We start from the raw sequence: 22,366 nt of genomic DNA, 5'->3' as shown, positions 1-22,366 counted from the left end.
GACACGGTTAAGGACAACCCTGATGAATGCTGATTGGCTCTGCTGGGGTTGTCCGTGTCTAACAAATCAAAGGAAAGAGGAGGGGCTTTTAGTGGGTATGACGATGTCATCTGGAGTCCCACATAACCTGGTGACACGGGTCACTGGGTATGTGTAAATGCATTTTCCCCTCCTCCCGCGCAAAAAAAGAGATGGGAACAAGACACCGACACGCTTCCTAAACTACTAAAGATAGTCCCCAACGAAAAATCCTTCTTCCAAATAACAAAAGAAACTTTAGGACCCTACGACAAAAAGAAATGATTGAAGAAGATCGTAGAATTAGCTACAAAGCATAAAAAGTTAGGCATAGGAGACAAAAACTTCGATGAAATCAAAAAGGCGCGAATAAAAACAGTTTTGATGTATGTTAACGACAAAATAGAAGAAATAACTTTTGCATACGACCCGATTCAAATTCTATCAGATGAACAAGTTGACGCGATTATAACGATGTTTCAGGACACATAGGTATACAGAAAACTTGCGCAAAAATCAAAAAACGATTTAAAATCCCACATTTGTTCTCAAAAGTAGAGGAATTTATAAAAAATTGCGTAGCATGTCAAAAACAGTAACTTGTCAGAATCCGCGCGAAATAAATCCCGTAATATCTCAAACCCCCACTGAACCAAACGAAAAAATAGCAATGGATATAATAGGTCCCATGCCGAAAACTAAACGAGGAAACCAATATATACTCTCTATTCATGATGATTTGACCAAATACCTGATATTAATACCTCTCACAACACAAAGAACCGAATCCATAATAGATGCCTTATTGCATCATTACATTTATATCTTCTCAGCACCTAAAACTATACTAACAGACCAAGGACAGAATTTTATTGGCGAACTCATGACGAAATTCGAAGAAGCATTTAAAATAAAACATATAAAAACGATCAGCGTTCACCCACAATCTAACGGATCCCTCGAAAGAAGACACGCAACGGTAAAAGACATGATACGAACAAGTCTAAACGACTCAGATAAAGAGTGGGATGAAGTATTAAACTTCATATGCTTAGGATATAACACAGCAATACACGATGCTACCGGTTTTTCACCTTTTTAACTAACCTTTGGACGAAAAGCTAACCTCCCATCCTCAATATCCAGAACCCCCAACTACACGTATGAAGAAATGTTTACACTATGGAAAAGCAATTGGACAAATACAAAACACTAGCTAGACAGACACTTGAACAAAGTAGAAAACACTACATGTGAGATCAACAAAGAAAAATCATTAAAATACAAACGGTATTTAAAGGAGGAGAGGCGGTTCTTGTGCATAATGATCACAAAACAGATAAATTGGACGATGAATGGTTAGGTCCTTACCACATCGAAAAAGCTATGACTCCTTATTACGAAATTTTAATTAATAACCAAATTAGGAAGATACATGGTAACAGAATTAAACCATACTTTTCAGGACTCTCATCTCATGCACAACCCTCGTGTTCGGATTAGAATTAATACCGATCGAAAATAACGCGATTTTCCACGAGAAAATATCTAGAGCGTATTTGTATAATGAAAAAGTTAACGTATATATAGGAATAGATGTAAGCGATATATTTAACCACATCGATACGTTAGGAAAACGCATAAGAGAGACCCAAAAACATTGTACCACCCCATGTCAAGTAAAATAAGAGATATTTTCCTTAACCAACAAGTTCAATAACATCAAAACGCTAGAAACACATTTAAGATCATTAACTCATTCTAGAGTTAAGAGAGGATTAATAGACGCTATAGGTTCAATCAGCAAAACACTTTTCGGAATCTTAGATTCTAACGATTTAGAATATCGACAAACTATTTAGCGAAGGAAACGAATTAAAAACCACTGTAGCTAACCAAACCGCTCTAATTAGGAGAATCCTAAACACCGACAGCCTAAAACAATTAGAAAAAGTAAACGCGGACATACAAAATAAAATAAATCAAGTAAACAAGCTAGGACTTCTAACAGTCAAGACTATTTCTATAGAAAGCGCTTTGTCAGATCTACACTTTCAACTCGATGAAATATTCAATTTAATTTTACTAGGAAAACAAGGAATTATTAGCCCCCAGATTATAAATCATCACATTTTCTTAGAACAATACGCTAAGGCTTTAGGAAATCACATCATAAATGAAGGATTTTCACCAGAAGAAAATAATTTCCAAAACATTTTAGACGTCTCTACACTCACACTGTTTGTCCAAAGCAAAAAGATCTTCTTTAAAATTTCACTTCCAATAATAATTGACTCAGAATGGGAAATAGAACAGGTATACCCCATACCGATTCAAAAGAACGAAGCATTTCTCAGCACCTCAGGATTAACTTATATGAATGTAGATCAGATGTATTTGGACAAGCAATGTCGAATCAAACACGAATTGTATATTTGCAGACAAACTCAACTCATACATGATAGACGTTCAAAACACGACTGCGCATCCGAAATAATTAGTGTAGACAATACCATGAGATTTTGTAAATTCACAGTCTATAAGATCGTAGAAATAACTTTTATACCACTCAAAAACGAAAATCGTTACATAACTGTAATATCGTGATGTAATATGTTTACAAAGAGTGGACAATAGAGATGTTAATCAGACAGAAGAGACGATTGTGGCTTAACTTGAACTATTCATACCAAACGTACAGAACACAGCGCAATCCACACTCTCTCGGCAACGCCACTCGCAACCTCCGTCTCCGCTCAACTCGCACTCGGCTCCTCGACTCGCACTCTCGTTCTCGACTCGCACACTGTTTCTCGACTAACTGTTGTCGCATTCTATTGCCCTTTTCCTAGGCCCACCGCACAGACTGTTCTGCAGACGCTCGTGGCCAGGGTCACGTAGGTCTTTTCCACGAAACTATGCACTTGAAAAGACCGATGACACATTGATGGGCCCGACGGCGCCTCGGCTCTCGCGACACTGTTCATAGTTCGTCCGATATTTCCCAGGCCTTTCGTCCACGATACTACATTCGGCCATCCTGCAATAACATCTGCCCTCAGATGTTGCCTTCTATCTCGCTGTCATCAGATGCGTCACTTTCGGCATTTAGGACCCAAGGTTTCATAAAATCGAGGTGTGCACGGGTCCTTCCTCAGGTACTGCTTCGCACGCTTTCTTCTTTTCTTGTAATTTCGCAGGTTCCCTTCTAGCTTACCTATGTTTCGTTCGGTTAGGCTACAGTCAAGGCAGTTGGATACCACGTGTTCGACCTTTTCGCGTAACCCCTTGAACCAGAAGTCCTTCTTGACCATAGCTTCTGTTTTGGTAACCTCGAAATGCCCACGCTCGTGCGCTTGCCTGACTACCTGAGCCCGCATCGCCTTCGATACTACTATTAGCACATCGTCCTCACACTCCTTATACAAAATATTGTTTCTTACTACCTGCCCATCGGCCTGACTGCACGTTGCGGCGTCCAAAATCCTACGGACTTCAATGTCCTTGTTCTGTGCCCTTCTCAACCGTGCAATCAGCCCGTCTTCACTCTCCGTTACATACATAGTGCTCGGCAGGGGGTTCCTACTCGGAGCATCTACATGCTGCATACTTTTCCCCGGCCGATGACACACCTGATACTTAATCTCGCCTAGTAACAAGGCCCATCTAGCCACACGCACACACAAATCTTTCTTTCTAACTACACCTATCGGACTCGCATACTCCGAGTCTGACGATTTGATGACACCCTCGTTTGTCCACGCTTCCATCAAATCATCTTCTTCCTTTCTTTCCGACGGCGCCAGTCTTCGCGGTCTTCGCGCTACCGGCTTGTCGCTTTCCAAAACTACTTTTGCGGTTATTCCGACGCCTCTCTTCTTCTCCGGCCTATACCCTTTAATAATATCCCGAATGGCTTCACGGTAATGAGATTCTCGTACATGTGACAAGTCGATCTCGTCGGATTGTTCTATCGCGTTTACCCTCAGTACATCCGGCGCGTCCTCGTGACCGTCGGTCTGATCGTCGAGTCGTAAAAATGTCACCTCGCCCCGTTTGACTCGCAACTCTACCTGGTCTAAAAAGTCGGTACCTAAGAGTAGACTGTGTCTTGTCATTACCTTATTCGAGACAACATGCAGAGTGACAGTAAAGTCGCACCCGTCGACCGTCATTACCCTTGTGAACTCGCCCCAGGTACTATTGCCAGCGGAACCAAAACCATCAAACTTAAGTTTGCAGTTTCCCAGAGGTGGTGATCCTAACCTCACATACTCATCCGCTCGTATGAACGTAAGGTTACTACCTGTATCCACTAATGCCACAAACCTACAATCATCTATCGCCACTTCCTTCACATACTTCCCCTTTTCGGATCTTGACACTACGCAAGTCTCTTTCGGTTGTGCCGTACACCTCGCTGCAATATGTCCAAATCCGCTGCACTTGAAACACCTAACACCTTCTCCCCTCTCCGGACACTTAACACTTAGATGATCCTCACTACCGCAAATGAAGCATCTTCTTTTCTTCATTGCATCTACAGATTGACTGGGCTTCCCGTTCTTCTGGGTTTTAGCCGACTTCACAATCGACTTTGCTCTGCGACTCTTCTGCTCTTCGTACATTACTAACCTCTTCCTCAACTCTTTGATTGACGTAGCGCCGTACAATACAGCCTTATTGTTCTCGTCGTCTATTATTCCATCCACTATGTATTCCACCTTTGCTTCCTCCTCCATGTCCACATGGCTAGCTATTTCGAGCATACGGTACATGTAAGCCAAACATGCTTCATCACTCTCCTTTTTTGTTTCTTCAAGTTTCTGATGAACTTGCCTACTGTTGACTTTCCTCGAAAATTCTTTCACTAGCCCCCTCTTCAACTCATGCCAAGTCCTGGCGTGACACTCGAAGCTCGCAAATATTTTCGCTGATCCCTTCAGCAGCTTCCTCGCGTAGACTGCCTTCTGCCCATCCGACCACATGCACGTATCAGCGACTTCCTCGAACGACTCGAACCATCGTTCGACATTTTCACCTCTGTTGCCGCTAAACGACTCTAATGCATCTTCGACGTCTCTAAAACTCAGCGTCGAACCAACACATGCCCTTCGACAACATTCGTCACGGTCCTGATACACCCTTCGCGTATCTCTCTTGTATTCTCTTGCGTTTTTCTTGCCATCTTCATCCTCACTTTCGTCGTCGCTTTCTTCTTCCGACGATATGTCATTACCATCCATGGCCGCTCGTAGCCGTGCGCGTAATTCTACTTTTCTTCCCGTCGTTTTTAAACCCAAACTAGCGAGGCGCTCCTTCAACTCCTTCGTATTCATTTTCTCAACATCCTCATCTTCGTTGCAATCACGCTCAGCTCTCTGTACATTTTCTAAATCTCGTTGACCGGTTAGCTCTTCACCGCCCGTCGATCCCTTACGATACGATTGTCCAGCCCTACACGCCCGATTCAGCCTTGCAATCAGCACTGACCTCGCACTCGATATAGGGAGGTTCATTCGCGCGAGCTTATTCCTCAGCTCCTCCAGCGTCGAACCCTCTTCACCTGACAATCGTTCGTCCCCGACGTTGGCCATTTTTCACACAACACAAACTTAAACAGTCAACGATATCGTCTTTTACCGCACCGCGTACCGGTAAATTCACAACTAGCTCGAACAGCTCTGTTAAACTGTTTCGTTTTCTGTCTTGTCCAATCCCGGACGAGCCCCCAAAAATATGTAATATCGTGATGTAATATGTTTACAAAGAGTGGACAATAGAGATGTTAATCAGACAGAAGAGACGATTGTGGCTTAACTTGAACTATTCATACCAAACATACAGAACACAGCGCAATCCACACTCTCTCGGCAACGCCACTCGCAACCTCCGTCTCCGCTCAACTCGCACTCGGCTCCTCGACTCGCACTCTCGTTCTCGACTCGCACACTGTTTCTCGACTAACTGTTGTCGCATTCTATTGCCCTTTTCCTAGGCCCACCGCACACGTGTTCTGCAGACGCTCGTGGCCAGGGTCACGTAGGTCTTTTCCACGAAACTATGCACTTGAAAAGACCGATGACACATTGATGGGCCCGACGGCGCCTCGGCTCTCGCGACACTGTTCATAGTTCGTCCGATATTTCCCAGGCCTTTCGTCCACGATACTACATAACTATACCAGAAAAACAAATAGAACTCAATATATTCTCTAAAGAAGGACATCAAATTGTCAAACTGAAGCAGCCCTCTCTGTTGGAAACTAGAATAACTGTAGATATATTGTGTGGAGACAACCATATGACAATCAGTAGCAATCCTAAGAGCATTTCTTACGATATTAAGATCAAAATTATAAATATAACTAATGACGTAGATTTATCCTCAATGTTCGATACCTTAGAAAAGACTCCTATAATAATAAGCAACTTAAATGGTTATACTGATACCTTGAATCAAATAGGAGATAGAGCCAATCAATTAACTTTTTCGCACAGAATGACACAAATTAAAACTTTGGGTCTCACTACGTTGCAAATAATAGGATATATATCATATCCATTGGACTCATATGTTTGTATCTGATTAATAAGATAGGACTGTCAAAACTATGTATTCACATATTTTGCTGCAAAATTAAGAAAAACACTGTTAATAACACACCTAACGTTAGTATTACAACACCTTCCGCCCCCTATAAACATTTACACACCGAAATTACCTGCACAACCTGGAACAGAAAGAGAATCAAGAGTAAGTTTTGAATTATCAACACCTCCCAAGGCCAAATGTCATCCATTGATTCTGAAGAAACGCAAGAACTTAGAGGACTAAGTTCACTCTACGAAGGGGGCATGTAACGTCGCCCAGAAGCCAGGAATCCGCCGACCTCAGGATATGCATATATAGCGGCACGTGAGCAGGACAAATTCAAATCCTGTTGTTGTTTTGTTTCGGAGTATCAAGACGGTTAGGTCACAGGTATTGCAAGGAGTAATGAACTCCGAGCAGAACAATTTATTTATACTGGTCGGGGGACAGTCGGAAAATTTGAACTCGACTGCGTTTGAGGGTTGAAAGTAGCGGCGACATTGTTTTGCTCGGAGTTCATTACTCCTTGCAATACCAGTGACCTAACGGTCATGATACTCCGAAACAAAACAACAACAGGATTTGAATTGTCCTGCTCGCGTGCCGCTACATATATATGTCGGAGATAAGAGGACACCGGTGCCTTCCCTCCGAAACCTCGGGAAAATCCATAAAAACATTGTAACTAAAATCCACAGTTGTAATTAAACAATTTGCCGTCATTCTACCCAATTGTATTTGATTGAGATATGTGACAATGATTCTTGGGCTCAAGGCGACGATCAGTCGCCCAACGTAGCCGCGGTCAAGGGATGAACGCTTTGTCTAACAAAGTTATGGAGTAATTCTATAGCTCTTCTTAAGAGAAATATTTGTGGCGGCACGCGGCAGTAAACATTCCAACGGGTTCTGTCCCGCGGCTCGCCACACGCAGATCCTATTCTTCGGGTATGATGGTTACCAGATGCCGACGCGTCTCCGCAGTACGTGATCAGCTAGCCCGAGGGCCGTTATAAACACTAAGATCTAGTTACCTAAAGTCCTTCAAACAGACAAACAGTCTTTGTCCCACCTACGGGAAGACAGGAGAGATCTATTTTTCCACAAACGACGTCTCCCCCCCCCCCGCAACTTTCCCTCGAGGGCGACTAGCATCCTTTTTTAACTACCGATATGGAGATTCACCAATTAGCAGCAACGTCAATTTCCCTTACTTTCCGAACGTAGGCTATCTCCGACGAATCCGATGATCTGGTGCCCTTAGACACACCCCATCATAGTTTTCCTCTGAGGTGTCGCCGCGACGGAAAGCCATTCTCTCTCTCTCTCTCTCTCTCTCTCTTGCGATCTCATCGACGAAAACATTACGGTCAGTGAATATTAACAAAGAATCCGACTTAGATTCTGCGAGTACGTACGGATTCGTTAGCGAACCTAAGACCATTGTCACTAGTGTCGCGAGTGTGTGATCATCGTGACTTTGCGTCAACTTTGTAACATCTTTGTGTGTGTCAATAAAAGTCACGTCAGTGGTGTAGAAAAAAGATGGATAGCTTCAGTGAAGAATCATTACCTGTCCCAAGCCCTCGCCACGAGGACGACTCGGGCCCAGACTCGGACTCTGACTCGACATATATATTACCTCGTCATTTATTACGTGACATCAACTCTGTGCCCTGCAAAATCCAGCGCAATTGCAATTTTGCAGATTCTACCTTAAATATTCAATTGAACGTATCTCCGTTTCCATTTTAGATATGTCGACAATTCGACGCGCGTTATACTCCACATTTGCTGCCCAACACAGCGCACATGCTCCTGTATGCTGTATGTCAACTCGAGTTGAGGTCAAATCTAATGTTATTGCGGTACTGCATATTCAGGCTTCAATATTCAATTGAACGAATCAACACTACTATTGGAGATATAACGATATTTCGATGCACGTTACACTCTCCACACTTGCTGCCCAATACAGCGCACATACTCCTGCTTACACAATGTCAACTCTGGTCGAGGATAAATCCAAGGTTATGACAGTTCTGCATATACGGTCATCGATATTCAATTGAAGGTATCTCCGCAGCTATGGGTGATATGTCGATCACTCGATGCGCGTTATACGCCAAATTTGCTGCCAAATACAGCGCACATCGTTCGGTATGCGCTATGTCCTGTCACATCCAGCGCAGTTGCAATTTTGCAGATTCTACTCTAAATATTCATTAGAACGTTTCTCCGTTTCCATTGGAGATATGTCTATAATTCGATGCGCGTCATACTCCTCATTTGCTGCCAAATGCAGAGCACATCACACGGTTAGCCCTAAGTCAAGTCTGTATCCTGTCATTTCCGGCGCAGTTGCAATTTTGCAGATGCTACCTTAAATATTCAATTGAACGTATCTCCGTTTCCATTGGAGAAATATCGATAGTTCGATGCGCGTTATACCCCACATTGGCTGCCAATACAGCGCACGTGCTGCTGTTTACATTATGTCAACTCGGATCGAGATCACACTCAATGTTATTGAAGTTCTACATATTCAGGCTTTAAAATCCATTTGGACGTATCTCCGCTGCTATTGGTAATATGTCGACAATTCGATGCGCGCTCCACTCCACATATGCTGCTCTAATACAGCACACATCAACCGGTTTGCGCAATGTCAACTCTGTGTCCCGTCAAATCCTGCTGCCAGATACAGCGCGCTTTAGCCGGTTTTCGTTATGTCAACCTCGGACCCTGCCAAATCCTTTGTAATTCCAATTTTGCATATTTACCTTCAGTATTCAAATTAACGTACCCCGCTGCTATTGGTGGTACCAAGACAATTCGATACGCGTTCAACTCCAAATTTCCTGCCAAATACAGAGCGCACAAGCCGGTTTTCGCTATGTCAAGCCTGGTCCCTGCCCAATCCTGTGTAATTGCCGTTTAGTATATTGAGGCTTAAGTATTCAATTAAACATATCTCCGCTGCTATTGGTGATATCTCGACAAGTCGACGCGCGCTATACGCCATATATGCAGCCAAATACAGCGCACATCAACAGGTTTGCGCAATGTCAACCAGAGTTGACATGTAATTGCCGTTTAGCATATTTAGGCTTAAGTATTCAATTGAACGTATCTCTGTTACCATTGGGGATACGTCAACAATTCTAAGTGCATTATACTCCACAGTTGCTGCCAAATACAGCGCACCTGCTCCTCATTACATTATGTCAACTCGAGTCGAGGTCAAATCCAATATTATTGCTGTACTGCATACGCAGACTTCAAAATTCAATTAAACGTATCTTCCTTTCCATTGGAGATGCGTCGACAATTCGATGCGCGTTATACCACACAGTGGCTGACATATACAGTGCATATCAGCCGGTTTGCGCAATGTCAGCTCTGTTAGGTCGCGTGGAGCATTTGTACCCCAGCCAACTCTACCTGGCAGCCAGCGGCCCACCTACCTGCTTACCGACCCTCAATAAACTCAAGAACCCTTCATAAAACATCAACTTCTAGCTTAATTGCTTCCACATGTTGCCAAGCAATCTATTTGTCTAGAAGTATTTTCGGTTTATGTCCGGATTTAGGAAAAGTCCTTGATTTTATTAGGCTCTTAAAAAACACGGAAAAAGTAGGTAGACTGGGGAAACCCAACACATGTCCACCGAAAACGACGGGTTTTTCCCAGGAATGAAATCACCCCCGACCCACGTTGGTGGGAGACTTCCTCGTCTCCTTCTGTATTCGCATGGGTCTATCCAATCGGCATCGCGGACGTTTACCCTCACTTCATTGACGAAGGTGTGAATAACGAATCCGCGTTCTTCGTTCAAAGGGCACACCCACATCAAGCTTTCCTTCGGAAAAACATAAGAACGAAGGGAGTCTCGATCAATCATCAGTTCAAGTCAGTCGTCATCAAGGATCCACTCAAGTCAGTCGACTACAGTCAGTCGTCACAACACCGCGAAGTTTCAGATCGCACTCATCCGTAATCAGTTTCGTCAACCATTCGTTCCCAAGCTTTCGCGCTCTCATCCTCTGACCTTACGTTGTACATTCGGGCCGAGTCAAACATCACAACCGATTCATTTAACTCAACTCACCGTGTATACTCAGTGTCATAATAAACCACAACTGGAACCTCGTTACATCAGTGTACCCTTCAATTAACCACTTCTATTAGCCTAATCGTAGTAGGGGATCGATCATCTCGCGGCGTCGATTGAACAATCGTAACGGGAATTTACGACTCCTGTTGATGCGCTTCTCCGCGATCGCGTCTCTCCGCGAGTGATCGAACAACTCTGTGTCCTATCAAATCCATTGTAATTGCAGTTTAGCATATTTACGCTCAAGTATTCAATTAAACGTATCTCCGTTTCCATTGGAGATATGTCGAACATTCGATGCACGTTATTCTCCACATTTGCGGCCAACTACAGCGCACCAGCTCCTGTTTTCATTATGTCACCTCGGATCGAGGACAAATGCAATGTTGTTGCAGTACTGCATATTCAGGATTCGATATTCTATTGAACATATCTACACTGCTATTGGCGATATCCCGACAATTCCAAGCGCGTTATACCCAACATTTGCTGCCAAATACAGCGCACATCAGCCGGATTGCGCAATGTCAACTCTATGTCCTGTCTAATCCAGCGCAATTGCCATTTTGGAGATTCTGCCTGAAATATTCAATTGCACGTATCTCTGTTTCCATTGAAAATGTCGACAGTTCGATGCGCGTTAAACACCACATTTGCTACCAAATAAAGCGCACGTCATCCGGTTTGCGGATTATTTCGATTTTAAAGAAATTAAAGATCCATCACTATGCTTTTACTGGAGACATTCGCGAGCAGCCATCTTAGATTGTCATAGCTTTTACACGTGCGCATCGGAATACATGCAATAATTATACACATCAAATAAATGCAAAATAATATTATTCCCACTTCAATACGTCAAATACTACAATAAGTCACGAATGATTAACAAATAAATAATAGATTCGACATCAATAAAAGTCACCATATACTGGGGACATTCACTGGCGGCCATTTTGGATAATCAACACGTATAGAAACTTTTATGTGTTACAAAATAAATTATATTTTCGATGAAAAAAGTAAATATTTAATACAAATAGAAGATCGTAGCGAGGAAAGAATAAATAATAATTAATACAATATAACACATTATTATATGGTAATAGGTATATTAGAAATTAATAGAAACCTGCCGTGAAAAACAAATCATGAAAATACATTATTAAGATTAATTAACATTTTTAAAAATTGAATAAATCCTATGTGTAACTACATTATCAAATGTCACGTTCCGCGCTACGCACGTGCCGTATCGAAAAAACGGAAAACCGCAATATACAAATGACGCGAGTGACAATTCGAATATCCAAAACGAACGGACGATACAACGAAAATGGAAATTTTTTAATAAAAGATTAATTAAATGTAGTCATATATATGTCGGAGATGAAAGGACATCGAAGCCTCCCCTTTGGAACTTCGGGGAAATCCCTTAATACCTAGATTCTATCATAGGCATAATTGAACAATTGTCGTCCTTCGATCCGATTGTATTAGTTCGAGATTTGTGATAATGAGCTTGGGCTCGAGGCGACAGCCAGTCGCCGAACGTAGCTGCGGTCAAGGGATGAACGCTTTGTCTAACAAAGGTATGGAGTAAGTCTATAGCTCTCCTTAAAAGAAATATTTCTAGCGGCACGCGACAGTAAACATTCCAACGGTCTCTCTCCCGTGGCTTGCCAGACGCAGACCCTATTCTTCGAGTAAGATGATTGCCAGATGTCGATGCGTCTCCGCAGTTCATGTTCAACTAGCCTGAGGGCCTGTGATAAATCTTAAGTCCTTCAAACAAACAGTCTTTGTCCCAACTACGAGAAGATAGAGGAGACCTATTTTTCCAACGAACAACGTCTCCCACTATCAACTTTATCTCGAGGGCGGCTAGCATCTTTTTCTAACCACCGATATGGAGATTGACCAATTAGCAGCAACGCCAATTTCCCTTACTTTCTGAATGAAGGCTTTTCTCGACGAATCCGATGATCTCGTGTCCTTAGACACAACCCATGATAGTTTTCCTCCGTGGCATCATCGGGACGGGAAAGGTGTTCTTTCTTGCGATCTCGACTAAAGAGTAACGTCTTTACAATCAGCAATTATTCAGACTTAGATTTCGTGAGAACGTTCATCTATCATCCCGTTGACCGCGGATTCGTTATCGAACCTGAGATCATTGTCACTAGTACCGCAAGCGCTTAATCGCCGTTTTGATTGTCGAACCTGTGTTACCCATATTTGTGTTAATAAACCGTACTGTTACTATACCGCAACGATGGCTAATTTCAATGAAGAATCATCTATCGCTCCCAACCCCATCCTCAACGTTTCTCCGACATACATATCGGGTTAAGATCGGAATTTTGGGCGCGTGACAACTCTTCGCGTGGACTAGCCATCGTTTCACAAAGCAGAGATTATATTTACACGTATATACAAGACTATCACAAAGCTTAACAAATAATAAGTCTAATGAATAATAAGTTTGATGAACAATGAAGCTAGTGAATAATAAATTGTACGAATAATTAGGTTTAACAGATAACAAGTCTAATGAATAATATGCTTAACGAATAGTAAAATTAATGAATAATATGATTTACGAATAATAGATTTAATGAAAACTATTAACAATGCTTTTTGGGCTCAAACGAATCCACGGTCAACGAGATAACTCTTTACTAAGTGTAAAATAATCTTAGGCTCAAAATACGATTGACGAAAATGCTCGATGTGTTGTCACGTCCCACGCTACGCACGTGCCGTAACGAAAAAACGGAAAACCGCAATATACAAATAACGCGAGTGAGAATTCGAATATCCAAAACGAACGCACGATACAACGAAATTGGAAATTATTTAATAAAAGATTAATTAAATGCGGTCATATATAGAGAATTAGTATACGAGGGCAATAAAGTGAAAATATGTACTCTAACGAAGTAGTAAATATAAAGAGTACAACATAACCCATAATTTCATAATTCGACTAAGGATAAACTATGAAGAACCAATTAACCAAAATTGACTCGCAAATTAATTAATAAATCACGACATAATACTATATTCAATCAGGATAACCTACAATTCGACAATTTAATCAAATCTCGTAATAACTTTATGAATAATTCAAAGGAAAGGAAAAAGGAATGGAACGATAGGAATACACACCTTTATAACAAATAGGAAATATCAAGCAATTTAATATACAGCAAATATGGACATACAAAACCACAATAAACAAAATATATCTTATATACAACTAGATATAAAATATATAAAACACCTAGGCATATTAACACACTTCAATAAACCAGGCACTATTGTCAGAATTCACACATGAAACGTCAAGATTAAAGTAAAAGGGATTCCACGAACAATACATTCGAACAAGTTAAAACTAACACAATCGAAACAGACCACAAGAACGATTTCAAGAGACAATGGAGTACGGTAGTATATGGAACAACACTGTTTGTCGAATACTGCAGATAGTGGTAACCTAAAAGGAAAAAGGAAAATTACTATGCGTGCTCTAACTATTACTTAAATATAAAATGTGTAATTCAATAAAATAATTACAAAACAGTGGAAGTGAAAAGTACCTCGTGAACAATTACTCATCGTAGAAGGAAGTGTATGTGCGAAGACAGGTTATGTGTCCATATCCGTAGAACATAATCTACGACAGCCAACTGAAACAAATGTAGGAATTAACTTTAATTGTTTCGATGCAAAACATAATACTACTAAATGTTTATAACAATATTGTGCCTAAACCAAAGGAAGTGTGACACTGTTTATCGAATCATGCAGATAGTAGAAACGTAAAAGAAAAAGGAAAATTACTATGTGTGTGTTCTAACCATCATTTAAATACACAACATGTAAATTCAATAAAATAATTAAAAGCAGTGAAAGTTAAAAGCACCTAGTGCACAATTAATCATTGTAGAAGGAAGTGTACATGCAGGAATTTCGCAGAAACAAGTTGTGGACCCACTCCATAGAACATAGTATACGACTGTCAGCAGAAACGAATGAATGAACTAACCTCAATTGCCTTAATATATATGGAAGAGAATAATACTATTAAAGACTTCCAATAATATTTCAATTAAACTAAAAGAAGCACGATAACAATCAATAATTGATGCTCGACAACAGACTTACAGTTGGCCAATCGAAAATAAAACCGCGAAAATCAAGAAAATTAATGACATTATAACGAAATAACTCAGCGTTGACACAGTGGTCTTTAATAAGAAGAAATAAAATCAATTAATAAGCGCAGGAAGAGTTAAAAAATAACTAAGATAGGTTAAGTGAGTGACAACGATAATTTACTACTCACATCGAAGAAGTTTATACAAGGGTCAACGCAGTGATGAGAAACCAACTACCAAATTGGAGTAAATGTGTACAAAGAATCGAAGTTGATACTACTGGAATCGTCAAGAAGACGTGATAAAATTGGAAAGTCAAAAATTAGTGACATTATAACAAACGATTCAACACTGACGGAATGGTCTTAGCAAACAAGAAAAGAAACAACCAATCATCGTAGAAGGAAGTGTGCATGCAAGAACTCCACGAGAATTGGCTACGGATCCAACTTTGCAAAACATAATATACGATGGTATGAAGATATCGAAGGTAATAAATACCGAGGTAACCAATTATAACCTAAAAAGGGGAAGAATGTTGTAAACCATCTTGGAATAGAAATTGATAATAATAAGAAGCTCGTTACTCACATTGGAAGATATACATTAAAGCCGACGCAGTTACAAGAAGCCTACTATCAAACTTAAGTGAATACTTATGGAATACTGAATCAGACACCACCGAAACAGTCAAGACGGCAACAGGGAACTGGATAATCAAGGAAAAATTTGTGACGCCATAACAAATAATCCAACGTTGACGAAGCGGTCTTAGCGAACAAGATAGTGGACAGACTATTTTACTATACCGATATTTACAAATTATAGTGTTTTATATAATCTATATATATACTTACAATTCTAGGATAAGTAAAAGTAGTCTTGATAAGTGTTAGACATGTAACGAAGAACCAAAAGATACCAAACGCGTTCCAGGTAAAGGACTCAGCGTTGAAGGATTAGAATTGTAGAACCTATAAAGAATAAAGATTTTAACTAGCAATGTATAGATTAGCTCCAAAATTCTATGTAAAGGCGGCAGATTACACGCACAAGGTAACGACAACTTCGTAACAAAGAAACAGAAAATAGCCAATAATATAGGAATAGGTTAGGAATTAATCACGACCGATTAACCGAGTGTCAACGACAAACGCGATTAAGATAAGAAATTATTATACTGTACTAAGTTAATATAGCATAATTGTATTAATTCTGGCATAGAGAAATAAGGTTATGTTATGCACTAGAACTGGTAATAACACACTATGCACATATTAGTATTAAATTAATTAAGCGAACACTCTATAAAAATAAACTGCTCAAAACACAACAATAAAACAGTGCTATTGATAAATTATAAAAATTAACAATAACACAATCCACATGTTATTATATTAAAGTAACACATAGTATATATACACATTATAATGATTACACAAACAATACTATTGTCATTTAAAAATTCCAACTGCGCTAAAATAGAGGAAAATAAGCGACAGACGAATAATTATATCAGTATTAAACAAATTAAGGACGCGTCACTACACTTTTACTAGAGACATTCACGAGCGGCCATCTTGGATTGTTATGATAGCTCTTACACGTGCGCATCGGAATACATGCAACAATTATACACATTAAATAAATGCAAAATAATATCATTCCCACTGCAATTATACGTCAACTATTAAAATAAAGTCACAAATAATTAACGGATAAATAATAGATTTCACATTAATAAAATGTCACTATATACTACGAACACTCACAGGCCGCCATTTTGGATAATCAACACGTGTAGTAACTTTTATGCGTTACAAAATAAACTATATTTTCAATAAAAAAAGTAAATATTTAATACAAATGGAAGATCGTAACTAGGAAAGAATAAATAATAATTAATACAATATAACACATTATTATATGGTAACAAGAATATTAGAAATTAATAAAAACCAGCCGTGAGAAACGAATTATGAAGACACATTATTAAGATTAATTAACATTTTTGAAATTTGAATAAATCCTATGTGTAACTACATTATCAAATACAAATATAAATATATATGTCGGGTTATCTTTACAATTTCAGGCGCGTAACGATTCTTCGTTTGAATTAGCCATTGTTTTACGAAACAGAGATTATATTTACGCGAATATACAAGATTTTACAAAATATTATGAATAATGAGTTTAATGAATGATAAGATTAACAAACAATAAGTTTAACTAATGATTAGATTAAAGAATAATAAGTTTAACGAATAATAAGAGGAACGAATAATATGTCTTACGAATAATAAATTTAAAGAATAATGAGGTTAACGATTGATAGGTTTTACGAATAATGAATTTAATTAACGCTATTAACAATGTTCCGGGGTTCAAACGAATCCACGGCCAACGGGATAACTCTTTACTATGCGTAGAATAATTTTAAACACAAAAATACGATTGCTGAGACACTCGGTAAATTGCCCGATGAATCACTTTCCAAGGCGATCACACGAATGAATATCTGATGAAAATCTTTTTCGCTATACGACTGCATTTGTTTGTTATATGCCCGCTGGAGGCACCGAGAAGGTTCCAATCGTCGTTGCTAGGCAGTTTCTGTCAAAAGTTTGTTATATATTCTTTGGAAGCATCGAGAAAGATCCAAACGCCGTTGCTAGGCAGTTTCGGTCTGGAGTTTGATTCCTAATACAACGTGTGTCCCATTATATCGACATCTCCAAAGTACAATTCTATGTGATTTCTAGGGAGAACAATACAACCGATCCACACCTTCGTCAGGCAAAACGTTTATCCCGTGACCGTGGCTACGTTCGGCGACCAGTTGTCACCTCGAACCCACTTTCGCTTTCACAAATATCAATCAATTACAAATGACAATTGCTTAATTACAGCTATGATAAAATCTAGGCTAAAGCATTAGAAGACTTTCTCAAAATTGCAAAGGGAAGGCTCCGGTTTTCCTTTCATCTCCGACATATATATGTCGGATTAGTACTGGGAGTAGGGTTATGGGCGTCAAATGAATCTTCACGAGAATTAGCCACTGGTACGATACACATAGGTGTAGTTTATTGCAATGACCGAATTATTACAGTCTTGACTATTGATCACGGCGGTTTGGCACTCGCGACACTAGTGACGATGGTCTCAGGCTCAATAACGAATCCGCGGCCAACGGGATGACAAAAGAACGTACTCACAAAGTCTAAGACTGATTCTTTGTTAGTAAAACGTGAAATAACCACTGATGGCGAAGATGTTACTCTTTAATCGATGAGATCGCGCGAGAGAATGCCTTTCCCGTCCCGACGATGCCACAGAGAAAAACTATATTGGGGTGTGTCTAAGGACACGAGATCATCGGATTCGTCGAGAAAAGCCTTCGTTCAGAAAGTAAGGGAAATTGGCGTTGCTGCTAATTGGTCAATCTCCATATCGGTGGTTAGAAGAAGATGCTAGCCGCCCTCGAGGGAAAGTTGCTAGTGGGAAACGCCGTTCGTTGAAAAATAGGTCTGTGGCGGATCGGTATCAACAGGACGCTGACAGGACGAGGCATCAACGCGGCGCAACACCTCCCGGGCGATCCGCGGGTACCAACCGCCAACACTAGAGGGCTACGACGACAACGAGTCTGTCTGACTCGCTAGCGGTCGAATATACGAGCGATTGATACAAATACCGCACCTAGCGAGACTCCCTCTACGTCTAAGGCAGGGACTACCGGGCATAGCCTTACTGACGAATCCACCGGTAGTCCCGGGACGAAACGCACAACTCTCTCTCTCTTATCATCCGCCTCAGGTCTCTCCTATCTTCCCGTAACTGGGACAAAGACAGTTTGTTTGAAGGACTTTAGTCAATTAAATTCTAAGATTTATGACGGGCCCTCAAGCTAGCTGAACAGGTGCTCCGGAGACGCATCGACATCTGGCAATCATCTTGCTCGAAGAATAGGATTTGCGTGTGGCGAGCCGCGGGACAGAACCCGTTGGAATGTTTACTGCCGCGTGCCGCCACAAATATTTCTCTTAAGAAGAGCTATAGAATTACTCCATACCTTTGTTAGACAAAGCGTTCATCCCTTGACCGCGGCTACGTTGGGCGACAGATTGTCGCCTCGAGCCAGAGCTCACTATCACCAATGTCGAACAATTACAATCGGATTGAATAACTACAATTGTTTAATTACTGCTATAGTAGACTTTAGGTTACAATGTTGCGAGGTTATCCCCAAAGTTCCAAAGGCTCCGGTGTTCTTTCATCTCCGACACGGCCATCCTGACTATCACTCGTCCTCGTGTGTAACTAAAATATCGTGTTTTCTTACATTAGATTCGATGCAACTGACATTATTTACAATTTAACTAAATGTCTAAGTAAGTCAAGGGTCCAGTGCAATAACAAAGTTTCGTTCGGAGGTTTGACAACAGAAAAATAAAAGAGAATAAGAATTTGTAATGTTATAATTTGTATTCAAACTGTTAGGTGCGTTCTGTGAGTCGCCAGTCAGACCATAATGACACAACAGATCATTTTCGATTTCGGACACTGATGAATCTCAGTTCGTTGGATCATATTGTCACGTTGGGCGCGTTACAGAAAGCGCAGAGCGCCACACTGGGCGTACAACAGAAAGCGCAGAAACCCACTAAACGGGTTACAACAGAAAGCGCAGAAAACCACTAAACGGGTTACAACAGAAAGCGCAGAAAACCACTGAACGGGTTACAACAGAAAGCGCAGAAAACCACTGAACGGGTTACAACAGAAAGCGCAGAAAACCACTTGTTACGCCGCGCGACTCTCTGCCTGGCCCAGGTCACACACCGCGGGCCAGACGGACACCAGAGGTCCGCTCTTCCGCACGGCGTACCCTCATTAGCCTTAAGCACCGTCCATAAATCATAGATTTACGAGAAAAGGTCCTTTAAACAAAACAAACATCTGGTCCCGAGGAGTTTCTAAACACTATTGTCTACCACGGCAGGACAAGGGAAAGTTGTTTTTTTGTCACGCATGCGGCAACTTTCCCCCCATTAATCACTTTCTCTCGAGGGCAGTTAAGACCCTTCGTTTGAGCAATTAAAAACGAAGGCTAATCCCTCGCTCTCCTAAATAACATCGGCACGAACAAATCCGATGGTCCCGTGCGCTAGACACCGATCCTTAGCCTTCCACCGAGACAGCATCGTCTCCCAAGGGCACTGATTCTACATCCTTCGAGCGAGTATACACACCCGCAGATCAGTCACTCACTCATCTCGTACATACGCACCAGTGTAATTATCCTCGTTATAAGTTGTGGAATAAACGGTGAAATATAACTTACTATACTGTGTCATATTCATTCAACCACCTCTGTTATCTTAACCGAAACAGGGGAACGACTACTTCGCGGCGTCGATTCACCGAATCGTAGCGAGAATTTACGCCTCTCGCTGACGCGTTTTCCTCGCGACCGCGTCTCTCCGCGATCGGTCGTAACATTTGGTCCTTCGAGCCGGATCATCAGTGGCAGTGGATAGTTTTGTCACCCATCCGGTCGAAACATTTGGTCCTTCGAGCCGGATTCAGTGACAAGTGAAAAGTGTGGACACGTAACCGGTCGAATCATTCGATCCTCAAAGCCGCATCACGCGTCAAGTGAAAAGCGCATACCAGTGACACCCACTAGCATACAGTGCCACGTGAATCCAACATAACCAGCAGCGGAAGCGTTACCCCCCAGCGAGGTCAGTAACGTCAAGGATCGTCACCCTTGAAGAGGTAAAATTCGGTGGTTAAAACGCAACCACGCAACCTCCTGCCGCAACTGGACAATCTTCAACAGAAGTAAGTTATAACCATTCCACTTATCTAACAAACAATGGCAACCGGAAACGCAGAGAAAATCACCTCCTTGCATCGGGAGCGAAGCAATCTAAGCGACCAATTCCAGGCCGTATCGAAATCACTCGACGAATACGAACAGTCTGGTCAGCATTACAAGGCCACCTTAAGAACTTATCGAAAACAAGTGGACGACATTTGGAAACGGTTTAACATTGTCAACGACCAATTACTTGAGCTCGACGACTTCGCACCTGTGGACTTACTCGATGTCTATGTGGATCTGGTAGTACGATTGAGCGCTCTCATCGAACTTAATTCTTCCTCAACGGATGCCTCCAAGAGAGTAGCGAATCCAAAACCTCCGGAATGCAGCAACAAAGCTCCTAGCAGGTTCCAGAGACCACCGATCCCATCGCAAGACACGCGAAGCTCATCGCATCACACTCGCAACGTGTCGCCTACACGCGACTTGACAACAATCACGCTAGCATCGTCGCTACATGAACAATCTGATTCAACGCTGCCAAACGCCTTAAATCAGAAAACGCTTCCCGTGCGGACCTCATCGCGTGACACTCACAACGTGTCACCCACCCGAGACCTAACGACAACCTCGCTCACATCATCAGCATCGCAACAATCTGATTCCACGCCATCAGACGCCTTGAATCAGACAGCCGCTCAAGAGTCTCTGGATCAACAGACGGATGAAACCTTACCAGCCGACATGCCGTCTCCTACTACATCATCGCCGAAATGGAGCACACCGACGAATGGGCTGAAACAAAACACCATACTCGTCGATGTCAGTGCAGCCTACAAGGTGGACCACTTGCTCTCAACGCAACAACCCTTAGGCCTGGCCATCCATTTTCCCTGGCAACTACGGCACCTACGGACGGCAACGACTCATACGGAGCCGAGCATCTTGGACCGAAATGCAAAATCTTCCCACTCCAAATCCAAACCTAACCAAACGGAAGGTAAGATGTCTCTAATTCTGCCTTTCGCAGAAAACTGGACCACGCCGGTCCAACCACCAATCATCATCAAGAAGGCGCGATACGAATGGGTCAGCGGGGGGAGCCCTGTCCCCCAATCCACCGAAGACCTCCTTCACGTCTTCATTGTGCAACCACACACGGATTTCACGTGCCTTGGTGAAATCGGCGAGCTGTACAACGACACCTCCTGGGACGAGGTGTCTCACGACACTTCATGGGCCGAGCTGTTTCACGACACTTCCTGGTTCGCGAACCGCAATAGAAAATCGCCAGGCAATGCAGATGACCACGGCGATCCAGAACACAAGGAAGACAACATATCCTCAACGCACCGGACTTTCGACCGTATCTTCGAAGTCACCCTGGCGACAACGGCCTCATCCAGACTATCACAAGTCATACGGCAACGAGCATCTTGGAACGACGTGCCACACAGCTCGTCCTACCAACGAGCCAACCCGATCAAGCAGAATAAGGACAATCAGCAATCAACAAGGAGTCGGGCGGCTGCTCCAATTAACTCCACCTTTAATGAAATTTTGATCGGTACCCTCTCAACGGGGGGAGGATGTTACGCCGCGCGACTCTCTGCCTGGCCCAGGTCACACACCGC

General features: G+C 41.8%; 1 long non-coding RNA gene across 6 annotated transcripts; it reads right to left on the bottom strand.

Moving 5' to 3' along the window:
* Positions 1-13,913: 13,913 nt before the first annotated feature.
* Positions 13,914-16,710, bottom strand: LOC117160441 (uncharacterized). 6 transcript variants are annotated; one of them, XR_013059734.1, is made up of 4 exons: positions 16,669-16,710; positions 15,754-15,870; positions 14,336-14,425; positions 13,914-14,232 (listed from the first exon to the last, which is right to left on the bottom strand). It is a non-coding gene; the product is annotated as an uncharacterized LOC117160441 (long non-coding RNA). The 6 variants fall into 6 exon arrangements; XR_013059732.1 differs by lacking the exon at positions 16,669-16,710 and adding an exon at positions 16,341-16,599; XR_004464788.2 differs by lacking the exon at positions 16,669-16,710 and adding an exon at positions 16,369-16,599.
* Between the last annotated feature and the right edge of the window lie 5,656 nt (positions 16,711-22,366).

Source organism: Bombus vancouverensis, chromosome 12, assembly GCF_051014615.1.
Source record: "Bombus vancouverensis nearcticus chromosome 12, iyBomVanc1_principal, whole genome shotgun sequence".
NCBI classification, from domain to species: domain Eukaryota; kingdom Metazoa; phylum Arthropoda; class Insecta; order Hymenoptera; family Apidae; genus Bombus; species Bombus vancouverensis.
This window is presented reverse-complemented; position numbering and strand designations above follow the sequence as displayed.